Raw genomic sequence first — 12,385 nt, forward strand, 5'->3', positions numbered from 1 at the left:
CAGCAGATTAGGGACAAAAGGAAACTTCCTCAACTAAGCAAAGATCATTTATAAAAATCAGAAGTTAACATCATATTTAACAGTGAAATGTTATGCTTTCACTGTGAAATGAAATTTCACAGTGAAGTGAATGCTTTCCTCCTAAGATTAGGAACACAGGAATAGTGTCCACGCTCATTCTCCTATTCAACATATTAGTGGAGGCCTTGGTCAAAGCAATAAGGCAACAAAAGGAAATAAGAGGTATACCAATTGGAAAAAGGGCTTCCCAAGTGGTTCATTGGTAAAGAATTTGCCTGTCAATGCAGGAGACCCTGGTTCGATTCCTGGGTCAGGAAAATCCACTGGAGAAGGGATAGACTACACACTCTAGTATTCTTGGGCTTCCCTTGTGGCTCAGCTGGTAAAGAATTCACCTGCAAGGTGGGAGACCTGGGTTCAGTCCCTGGGTTGAGAAGATCCCCTGGAGAAGGGAAAGGCTACCCACTCCAGTATTCTGGCCTGTAGGATTCCATGAACTGTATAGCCCATGTTGCAAAGAGTCAGACATGACTGAGCCACTTACACTTTCACTTAAAGCACTTTTGGGAACACACAGTTTTGAGGGCATTAGCCCTCTGTGGTCCCCTGAGCCTGGCAAAGCAATAAAGCTATTCTTCAAAATCAATCAAGCAAGCAAGCAATTTCTGTCAAAATCCAAGCAAGATATTTTGTAGACATGGACAAGCTTCACATACAATTTATATGAAAAAAGTAAAGGAGTAGAACAGCTTAAATAATTTTGGAAAAAAATAAAGTAGGGAGAATCACTGTGCCTGTAATTAAATTTATTTTGTAGATAGTGTAATCCAGATGGTGTGATACTGGTGAATATGAATAATTATATAGATCAGTGGAACAGAATGAAGAATTCAGAAACAGACCAACACAAACACACCCAACTAATATTTGACAAGATGCAAAAGTAATTCAGGGGAGGAGGGATAGTCTTTTTGACAAATGGTGATGGAACAGTTAGACATATGTAGGCAAAATAATGAACCTTGACATAAACCTCATATCATATACAAAAATTAAATGTACATATTTAATTTTATATAATTATAAGTTAATTATATAAATCAATTTTATATTATATACAAAATATAATTAGATTTTATATAATTACAAATTAACTTAAATATTATATATAAGATATAATATTAAATTTTATATAATTATAAATTAATTTTAATATTATATAGACAATTACATGTATCAAAATGTATCACAGATTTAAATGTAATGTGGGGGACTCCCCTGGCTGTCCAGTGGTTAAGACTCCACCTCCACACTTCTACTGCAGCAGGCGTGGTTTTCATTCCCGGTCAGAGTACTAAGATCCCACATCCTGCGCAGCATGGCCAAATAAAGAAATAAATATAAATATAAAAATACAATATTAAAAAATAAAAATAAATACATGAAATTTTAAAATAAATTAAATGTAATGTGAAACTAGAAAATTTCACAAGAAATCATAGGAGAGAACCAGTTCACGCCGGAGCCGGGGCAGCAGCGTCGCGGTGAAACGCGGCCGCTGCGCGGAACTCTGAGGACACCCTTTCGCCAGGTGGACACGCCGCCTCCGCCGCCGCAGCAGTATGGGGAAGGGCGACCCCAGCAAGCCGCGGGGCAAGGTGTCTTCGGACGCCTTCTCCGTGCAGACCTGCCGCGAGGAGCACAAGAAGAAGCTCCCCGACTACTCAGTCAATTCCGCAGAGTCTTCCAAGAAATGTTCCGAGAGATGGAAGACCATGTCGGCCAAGGAAAAGTCCAAGTTCGAAGACATGGCAAAAAGTGACAAAGCTCGCTACGACAGGGAGATGAAAAATTATGTCCCTCCTAGAGGTGACAAGAAGAGAAAGAAAAAAGATCCCAACGCTCCGAAAAGGCCTCCCTCTGGCTTATCCCTTGGGGGTACTGCAAAAAAATTGGGTGAAATGTGGTCTGAGCAGTCAGCCAAAGATAAACAGCCGTATGAACAGAAAGCAGCTAAGCTAAAGGAGATATACGAAAAAGATATTGCTGCATACCGTGCCAAGGGCAAGAGTGAAGCGGGGAAAAAGGGGCCCTGGCAGGCCGACAGGCTCCAAGAAGAAGAATGAACCAGAAGATGAGGAGGAAGAAGATGAAGATGAGGAAGAGGAAGATGAGGAATAAATGACTATCTTCTAATGATGTGTGTTGGGTGTGCGTGTGTGCTCAGGCAATTGTTTTGCTAAGAATGTGAATTCAACTGCAGCTCAATATTAGCTTCAGTATAAAAACTGTACAGATTTTTGTATAGCTGATAAGATTCTTTGTAGAGAAAATACTTTTTTAAAAATGCAAGTTGTGGCTTTTTGAGGGGCTACTACATACAGTTAGATTTTCAAGCTTCTGATGTTAAATGTTTCTAAATATTTAATGGTTTCTTTAATTTCTTGACTTGTGTATGGTAGCACAGCAAACTCATAGAAATTAGCATCAGTAGCAAATTTTGGGTTTTCTAGAATGAGAATGTTGCATTTTCTTTTTTTAAAAAAATTTTTGTAATAAAATTATATATATTTTTTAAAAAAAGAAAGAAACCATAGGAGACAATCTTTGAGCTAGGTGAAGACATACTTAGATACGATACCAAAAGCATAACACATAAGAGGAAAAAAATGATAAATTGGACTTCACCAGAATTAAAAACTTTTGCCTGATGAAAAATATTTAAGAGGATGAAAGTAAAAACTACAGATCAGGAGGAAATATTTATAAACCACATATCTGACAAAGGCCTTATATCTAGATCATAGAAGAAACTCTAAAAAATAAACAATTTTAAAAAAGAACAATTATAAAATTCACAGAAGAAATGAGCAGATGTTTTACCAAGAAGAAGATATAGGTGGCAAATAAGCACATGAAAAGATGTTCAACATCACAGCAACGAACAAAATCATAAGATATCACAACACAATTTAAAGAACATTTGTTTTTAATTGAAGGATAATTGCTTTATTGTTTGGTTTCTGTCATACGAAAATGTGAATCAGCCATAGGTATACATATGTCTGCTCCCTCTTGAGCCTCCCTCCCACTCCCCATGCTATCCCACCCCTCTGGGTTAAAAAATATTTTTAAGAACAGTCAAAATTAAAAAAAAAAAATAGTGGCAGCATCAAAGCTGGCAAGGATGTAGAAAAACTGGATCACTCATAGATTGCCGGTGGGAGTGAAATTGTTACAGCCACTCTGGGAAACCATTTGGCAGTTTCTTATAAGAGTAAACATGCAACTACCATATGATCCAGCAATTTCTGGGTCATATGACTCTTGGGCATTTATCCCAGAGAAATAAAAACTTAGGTTCACACAAAAATCTATGCACAAATGTTAATAACAACTTTATTTATGAGAACAAAATGCTGGTAACAACCAGAAAGTTTTCTTTGAATAAATGATAGAACAAACTCTCATATATCCATATCACTGGAGTAGTTAGTTAAGTTGCTCAGTCGTGTCCAACTCTTTGCGACCCTGTGGACTGTAGCCCACCAGGCTCCTCCATCCATGGGATTCTCCAGGCAAGAATACTGGAGTGGGTTGCCTATCACTGGAAAGTACTTATTAATAAAAAGAAATTTGATACATAAAACAGCCTGAACAGAATTCATGGACCGTATACTTACTGAAAAAAGTCAATCTCAAAACGTTACCTTCATAGAACATTCTAAAAATGACAAAAAAAAAAAAAGAGAGAGAGAGAGAGAGAGAGATGGAGAACAGATTAACAGTTGCTAGGAAACAGGGATAGGACTGAAGTGGAGTGGGGGTGGGCATTCATACGAAGATGCAGCATAAGGGTGTCCTTTCGTGGTGATGGAAGAGTTCTGGATCTTAATTGTAGGGATGGTTATACAAATCTTTACATGGGATAAAGTTGCACAGAACTATACACACACACAACCACAGAAATGAATGTAGCTTTTTAAAATGGTAAACAGTGAATAAGATCTGTAGTCTAGTTAACATTAATGTACCAATGCCAACTTGCCAGTTTCCATATCATACTTCAGCTATATACGATGTCACCACGGGAAGCTGGCTGAAGACTGACATGAGACTATTTGTACTATTTATTTTTCTTTTTAGCCTCACCACTCAGCTTTTGGGATCTAAGTTCCCTAACCAGGGATTGAACCTGTGCCCTCGGCAGTGAAAACCCAGAGTCCTAAGCATTGGACCACCAGGAAATTCCCTATTTGTACTATTTTTGCAACTCCTTCTGAATCTATAATTGCTTCAAAATAAAACCTTTTGTTTAAAAAAAAGGGGAAATTAAAAAATAAAAATACATTTTAGAAAATGATCTATCTCCTCAAATTTTCAAAGGCCTCTTAGTCTTCTGAAGCAGGCTAAACTGACTTCAGAGATTCTCTTCCTTATGCTGAAGATAAGGGGCAGGTGGGGAAAGAAAGCCCAAAAGGAAAAAAATAAATAAATAAATAAATAAAATAAAATAAAAATAAAATAAAAAAAAAGAAAGCCCAAAAGGGAAGCAGCCGCTAAAGAGAATAAAGGTTGTTGTTCAGTTGCTAAGTTGTGTCCGACTCTTCGTGATCCCCACAGGACTGTAGACCTCCAGGCTCCTCTGTCCGTGGGGTTTCCCAGGCAAGAATACAGGAGTGGGTAGCCATTTCCTTCTCCAGGGGATCTTCCCGACCCAGGGATTGAACCTGCATCACTTGCATTGGCAGGCAGATTCTTTACCACTGAGCCTCCTGGGAAGCCCAAAGAGAACAGAGGTAAGTAGGCCAAATTTCTGGAATTTACGGGAGAAAAATAATATGCCTTAAGCAAGGATGTGGGCTATAATTTTAGTAGAAGGAAGTTGTGTCTTCATGTACATACAAACATGGAGAGAATAACAGGGTCAGACAGGCTGGTGCAGATCTGGGTTTGGGGAGTTGGAATGGGAGGAGGGAACACCTCTGTGAGGGTGGATGGAGTGACACTAGAAGGAAATCATTTTGAAATGAGAACACAGAGTCTGCAGTTCGGGTGTTGCAGGAATGAACATTCAGCCTTACGAGCACTGACTGTCTGGCTCAATCATTTGATCCCTGGCTGATGAGGACTTTGCCCCCTCCTGCCCCCATAGCATGAGCTCTTCCTGCTCCCTCAGCGTCCCCCTCACCCAAACCCAAGGCATAATAACAATAGCCATCATCACAACCTACATTTGCACAGAAGCTTCTCATTTTTCTCAAAATCGTTTCACATCTATGACCTCATTTGAGCCTCACTGTTCATTTGTAAGGTTGTCAGGCAAGGTGTTTCTAAAGGTAAGAGATTTAAGAAATCTAGAAATTTCACTGACTCATGATATATGGAGTTTCATTTCAGGTCTCTGGGCTGTGGCAATCAACTCTGAAATAGGAATTGTGGTCACTAGTTTCCTACTGGGTCATATCAGCTCTCAGTTTATAGCTTCCTTTGCCACCTTATGTACAGGGAATAAGAAATTCAGAGAGAAAAGCTACCAGTGAAATCCTGCCTCAGAGAAAGGGCTCTGCTTTTCAAGGCGCCATAATGATAAAGAAAAAGCATCAGTTCATTTGTTTGTGGGTTTTACTTTTCTTAAGAAAGGAAAAGAAAATATGCAGATTTCACTCTGACCAGTGGTTTTATGTTTTCAGGTAATTCCTGAACCTTAGTCATACGTGGGTCCTGGATTAATCAGAATTTATTTTTATCTCCTAACCTTCCGGCTGAAGCTTAATGTGCTGTTCTTTGCCTGCTGGTGAGGTTGCCATAGAAACTCTTTCAGGGGAAGCAGTGTCTCCCTTTATAATGTTGTGACTGCAAGCAGGGACTAAGCAGACCAGCCACTCTGAGACTGGAATAAGAACTCTGCAAGTGGGAAAGCGCTCATCTCCTCTACTCCAAAGATTTCCTGTGCCCCGCGATGTGAAGTGTTTCCCAAACAGATGAGTGTCTAAGCACACAAAAGGAAGTACCTTTTGTCTCTCCGAGCCTGATCTTCATTAGCCACTCGCCGCAGGTTGGCTGGGAAGCCCAGATTAGAATTAAGAGAAGCACTGCTATCCTGCTGTTGGTTTGTATTGGTTCACAAGACCCATGTGTCCATTTCTTCCTGATTCCATGCTCTGGGATGTCACATCAGTAGCTTGAAATTAGTCCTGAGGACTTCACTAGTGGTCCAGTGATAGAGAATCCAGCTTCCAATGCAGGGCACATGGGTTTGATCCTCAGTTCTCTACTGAGATGCCACATGCTGCAGGGCAATTAAGCTCAAGCCCCCAAACTAGAGAGTCTGTGTGTCACAACTACTGAGCCCTAGCCAGCAGAAGATCCCGTGTGCCGCAACCAAGACCCGAAGCAACCAAATAAATAAATATATTTTAAAAAAGAAATTGGTCCTGATAGGAGTATTTACAGAAACTGATAAATTAGGGCTTTTTACTCTTCCCAGCTCACTATCAAGAACTTATTTTTCTCAAGAACTTTAATTAGATTTAATATCTGCCTCTGGGTATTTTGTCTTCCAAATATTCCTGGTTTATAGGTATCTCTAAAGAGATAAAGCAACTCAGTGTTAAAAAAAAAAAAGGGCAGAAAAATAAGTTTATTTAAAGAAACCGTTCTAGGATATGGTTGTTTTCACTCAGGAAGGGTTAATTTCCTTTTTTTTTAATGACCTTAGATTCAAATGCTTTTATATTATATCTGATCTCAGACTCTTGGAATTTGTGTTCCCTTTCTTCCTGCTCTGATTTATCTGAAGGCAACAAACATTTCTGAACCACTCTTCTCTGTCTCTGAGTGGAGGTCTACTTTTGAACTTTGGCTTCCTGGATGTGTCTCTTTCTATTAGTTGAAAGAGGCATGACACCACCTCGGGGTGCGGAATGGAGGAGCTGGGCAAGGACCGATGGCCAGCGGCTGCCTGGGCCAAGTGTCAGGCCATCGCCTAAGGAACACGGAGGCTTTGGTGCTGTTATGCCCTCCACCTGCACAGGCAGCTCTAGCCCAAGGGAGTCTTCAGCGCCAGCCTCGGCTCGCTGGGAGCAGAGTCAGATTGAGAGCGGAGGCAACTTTGGAAGAGAGTCTAAATAAAGCTCCCCAGTCGGCAGCTGTTGCGAGCGCTCATTCTTACCTCACTGGGTTGGAATGAACTCTGTGTTGCCGGGACAGGAACTTCTAGGAAAGCCAGGGAAGTGCTGCCCTTCATCCCACTGGGGGCTGTCGGGTCAGCTGAGCCTGGAAGCAGAGGAGTGGGGGTCGGCGCTTCTCAATTCCACGAATGAAACAACATCAACAGATCCTGTCAGCTGGAGAAGAGGCGTAGCTGTGGCTCTGCCTCCTTGCTGCCAGCAAAGAGAAAGAAAAGAAAAGGGAAGGAAAGAAAGAAAAGGGGGGAAAGAAAGAAAAACAAAGGAAAATGAAAATGAGACATAAATGGAAATAAAAATGGAGTGGGAGGTGGAGGGAAGTTCAAGAGAAAAGTGACATGTATATACCTATGGCTGATTCATGGTGATATACGGCAGAAACCAACATAATGTTATAATTATCCTCCAATTAAAAATAAATAAATTTAAATTTAAAAAAAGGATATCAAAAAGAGCTGAAATCCTCCTCTCACCTTTCCATCTGGTCCTGAAGATTAAGACCCAAACAGTAGATGGTTGGTGATGAGACTGATTTTATTTAATTTTTTTTTTTAGTTTGGCTGCACAGGTTCTTAGTTGTAACATATAGGATCTTTAGTTGCGGCATTTGAACTGTTAGTTCTGGTTTGTGGGATCTAGCTCCCTAACCAGGGATTGAACCCAGGCCCCCTGCATTGGCAGCTTGGAGTCTTAGCCACTGGACCACCAGGGCTAAGGAAGTCGCAGTCACCAGGAAGTCACAGTGATGAGATTTAAAGAAAAAAATAGTTTCCTTACTCCTAGTTTCTACTTCATTTCAGTCAGTTCAGTCACTCAGTCGTGTCTGACTCTTTGCAACCCCATGGACTGCAGCAAGCCATGCCTCCATGTCCATCACCAGCTCCTGGAGCTTGATCAAACTCATGTCCATTGAGATGGTGATGCCATTCAACCATCTTATCCTCTGTCATCCCCTTTTCTTCCTGCCTTCAATCTTTCCCAGCATCAGGGTCTTTTCAAATGAGCCAGTTCTTCACATCAGGTGACCAAACTATTGAAGTTTCAGCTTCAGTATCAGTCTTTCCAGTGAATATTCAGGACTGATTTTCTTTAGGATTGACTGGTTTGATCTCCTTGCAGTCCAAGGGACTCTCAAGAGTCTTCAATACCACAGTTCAAAAGCATCAATTCTTTGGCACTCAGCTTTCTATATAGTCCAACTCTCACATCCATAACTGGAAAAACCATAGCTTTGACGAGATGCGTCTTTGTTGACAAAGTAATGTCTCTGCTTTTTAATATGCTTTCTAGGTTGGTCATACCTTTTCTTCCAAGGAGCAAGCATCTTTTAATTTCATGGCTGCAGTCACCATCTGCAGTGATTTTGGAGCCCCCCAAAATAAAGTCTCTCACTGTTTCCACTGTTTCCCCATCTATTTGCCATGAAGTGATGGGACCGGATGCCATGATCTTAGTTTTCTGAATGTTGAGTTTTAAGCCAACTTTTTCAGTCTTCTTTCACTTTCATCAAGAGACTCTAGTTCTCCTTCGCTTTCTGCCATAAGGGTGGCATTATCTGCGTACATAAAGTTATTGATATTTCTCCTGGCAATCTTGACTCCAGCTTGTGCTTTATCCAGTCTGGTATTTCACATGGTGTACTCTGCATGTAAGTTAAATAACCAGTGTGACAATATTCAGCCTTGACATACTCCTTTCCCGATTTGGAACCAGTCAGTTGTTCCATGTCCAGTTCTAACTGTTGCTTCTTGACCTGCATACAGGAGGCAGGTAAGATGGTCTGGTATTCCCATTTCTTGGAGAATTTTCCAATTTGTTGTGATCCACACAGTCAAAGGCTTTGGCATATTCAATAAAGCAAAAGTCGATGTTTTTCTGGAACTCTCTTGCTTTTTCGATGATCCAACAGATGTTGGCAATTTGATCTCTGGTTCCTCTGACTTTTCTAAATCCAGCTTGAACATCTGGAAGTTCATGGTTCACATACTGTTGAAGCCTGGCTTGGAGAATTTTGAGCATTACTTTGCTAGCATGTGAGATGAGTGCAATTGTGTGGTAGTTTGAACATTCTTTGGCATTGCTTTTCTTTGAGATTGGAATGAAAACTGACCTTTTCCAGTCCTGTGGCCACTGCTGAATTTTCCAAATTTGCTGGCATATTGAGTGCAGTACTTTAACAGCATCATCTTTTGGGATTTGAAATAGCTCAGCTGGAGTTTATCACCTCTACTAGCTATGTTCATAGTGATGCCCTAAGGCCCACCTGACTTTGCATTTCAGGATGTCTGGCTCTAGTTGAGTGATCACACCATCTTGGTTATCTGGGTCATGAAGATCTTTTTTGTATAGTTCTTCTGTGTATTCTTGCCACCTCTTCTTAGTATCCTCTGCTTCTGTTAGGTCCAAACCATTTCTGTCCTTCACTGAGCCCATCTTTATCTGAAATGCTCCCTTGGTATCTCTGATTTTCTTGAAGAGGTCTCTAGTCTTTCCCATTTTATTGTTTATTTTTATTTCTTTGCATTGATCACTTCAGCCATTTCTCCTACACACAAAAACAGGACCAAGGGTGTGTCTCTTCCCTCCCTCATAAAAACAAAAAGCATCTTCTCTTCCCTCTGAGATCTGACTCCACCCTCAAGGCCTTTAAGGCCCCTCAGGGATTGCTGGCAAGGCACAGATGCTTATTTATTTGGGTTGTATTTGAGCACCATAAGTTCCAGTGTATGCAGGAGGAATACGTTGTTATTAGAATCCATAGACTATGTTTTTAATTGTCCTTTTAGGAACAAACTTCCCCCCAATTTTGACTGTTATGTCTTTCATTTCTATTCACTGAGTCTTTTCTCACTTTCTCCCTCAGCTCTCATCAGCACTAATCCTCCTGGAATCCTTTGGAAGGAGGCTGTGTGCTCCACTTAACTTCTGTTCCCCTGGAAGAGAAGCATTCACTATCCAGGCTCCCAGTTGCCATAATGAGACCATAGTTTTATACAAATGACTCAACACAGCTCCTCCTTTATGGGGCTCATACAAGTCACTATGTCACTCTTGCAGCCTCTTCAAAGTTCTCTGCTGACTTCTTTAGAAATCATCCGTCTTCCTCAGTGACCTCTCCATCTGAGAAAGGCTGTTCTCTTTTCTTATACCACCGTTGCCTTCACGAATGTCAATAATCCACGCTGATAACTCTTCTTATATTTTGGCCTCACACATTTTCTTTCTTTTTTAAATTCCAGAGATCTGCAAACATCCACCAGTTTTCAATCCAGTCCAGCTGACCATTTAGTGAATTGAGTCAAGAATTGTTGATTTACTGACCTGCATATGAACTTGAAATCTCTTCCTCTGTTTCATTCCTTTGAATGCCATGACTATTGGTTTTGATTTTTTTTTTCTGCTTTGCAGTAATGTTTGCTTGTTGGAAAAATAGTTCAAATTTGTAAATTTAAAAATCCATTATCCTGATCACCTTAAATCCAATGTCCTCTATCTACAATATACCCTGATCACTTAGCAGGATGCCCACCATACAGACTTGCTTATTCCTCAATGTGGCTCCATCCCAAAGAGTCCAACCCCCAGTATGTCTTCTCTGGCAGTTATCTCCTGCTCTCCCTTTTCTCTCAGCTGCTTGCAACCCCTAAAATTGCTTCTTATTCTGTCATCACAAGTCATTCTATGATCCTTTTTAATATTCATTTATTTGGCTGTGTTGGGTCTTAGTAGCTGTGGAGCACAGGCTTAGTTGCCCTGCGGCCAGTGGGGTCTTAGTTCCCAGCCCAGGGCTCGAACTGAGTCTCCTGCATTGCAAGTTGGATTCTTAACGACTGGACCACCAGGGAAGTCCCCTTCTATGATTCCTTATTGTCCTTTTCTACCCGTCTGTTTGACTTGGCATATAATTAACCATTTCACAAACATACTTACTACCACTCTAGGATGCCTCAACACTTTCAACTTCTGTTCCATCTTGTCACTCCCAGTCTTTGGGAGTAGTTGCCTATTGTTATTGGAGAAAGCCTTGAAGTCACTGGAACTGCATTCATAACAAGTCCATTATATGTATATGTATAATTTATTAATGGCCGCACTGGGTCTTCATTGCTTTGCCCGGGCTTTTCTCTAGCTGTGACGAGCAGGGGCTGCTCTAGTTGCAGTGCGAGGCCTTCTCATTGTGGCGGCGTCTCTGGTTGCAGAGCATAGGCTCCAGGCGCACAGGCTTCACTAGTTGCAGCTCTTGGGCTCTAGAGCCCAGGCCCAGTAGTTGTACCGCAAGGGCTTAATTGCTCCGGGGCATGTGGAATACTCCCTGACCAGGAATCTCCCCTAAATCACTCCTGTTACCATCTCTATAACTTCTAATGACATAAAAATTTTCCCCACCATTTCCACTGCTGGTCCAGTGGCTAAGACTTTGTGATCCCAGTGCAGGGACCAGGGTTCGATCCTTGGTCAAAGAACTAGATCCTCCATGCCACAACTAAGATGTGGCGCAGTTAAAAAAAGATATACATACAAAGTTTCCCCATTGACCATGACTGGAATGACTTTTCCTCCCTTGCCCCATATCTGTGTGTGTTAGTTGCTCACTTTAGCCCACCAGGCTCCTCTGTGCATGGGGTTCTTCAGTCAAGAATACTGGAGTGAGTAGCCGTTTCCTTCTCCAGGGGATCTTCCCAACCTAGGGATCGAACCCTGGTCTCCTGCATTGGAGGCAGATTCTTTAGTGTCTGAACCACCAGGGAAGCCCAGCCTCACATCTGGTCATTTGCCAAATCTAGTGTCTTTTACCTTCACATCTTCTCCAGGATCAGACCTCTCCCCCTCACTCCCTCTCACATCAGCCCCTCCTTCCCTCTTACTACATCTACTGCAATCATTTTGCCCGTTTTCCCCAGTCCATGTCTCCTATTCTGCCAGATTTATTTGCCTAAACTCATTTCCTATCACCTTACTCATATGCTTTGAAATCTCCAGTGACTCCCAACTACCTATCAAATTAAGTCTAGACTTTTTAAAAGGGCATTAAAGACTATTTACTTAACTTACTGTTCCGGCATTACCCACCATCATTTCTCTAAATGTGTCCAGTGTTCAGATAAACTAAATCGTTCACTTTCCTCATCTCAGATCTGAAACTTTCCTGCCTCTGAGCTTGTCCTCCATTTTCT

The 12,385-nt window shown here is 41.2% G+C and overlaps 1 pseudogene; it reads left to right on the forward strand.

The window, feature by feature from the left end:
• Positions 1–1,643: 1,643 nt before the first annotated feature.
• LOC110144977 (high mobility group protein B2 pseudogene) lies at positions 1,644–2,202 on the forward strand (annotated as a pseudogene).
• The last annotated feature ends 10,183 nt before the right edge of the window (positions 2,203–12,385 follow it).

This window comes from Odocoileus virginianus, chromosome 10 (assembly GCF_023699985.2).
Source record: "Odocoileus virginianus isolate 20LAN1187 ecotype Illinois chromosome 10, Ovbor_1.2, whole genome shotgun sequence".
In the NCBI taxonomy this organism is placed as follows: domain Eukaryota; kingdom Metazoa; phylum Chordata; class Mammalia; order Artiodactyla; family Cervidae; genus Odocoileus; species Odocoileus virginianus.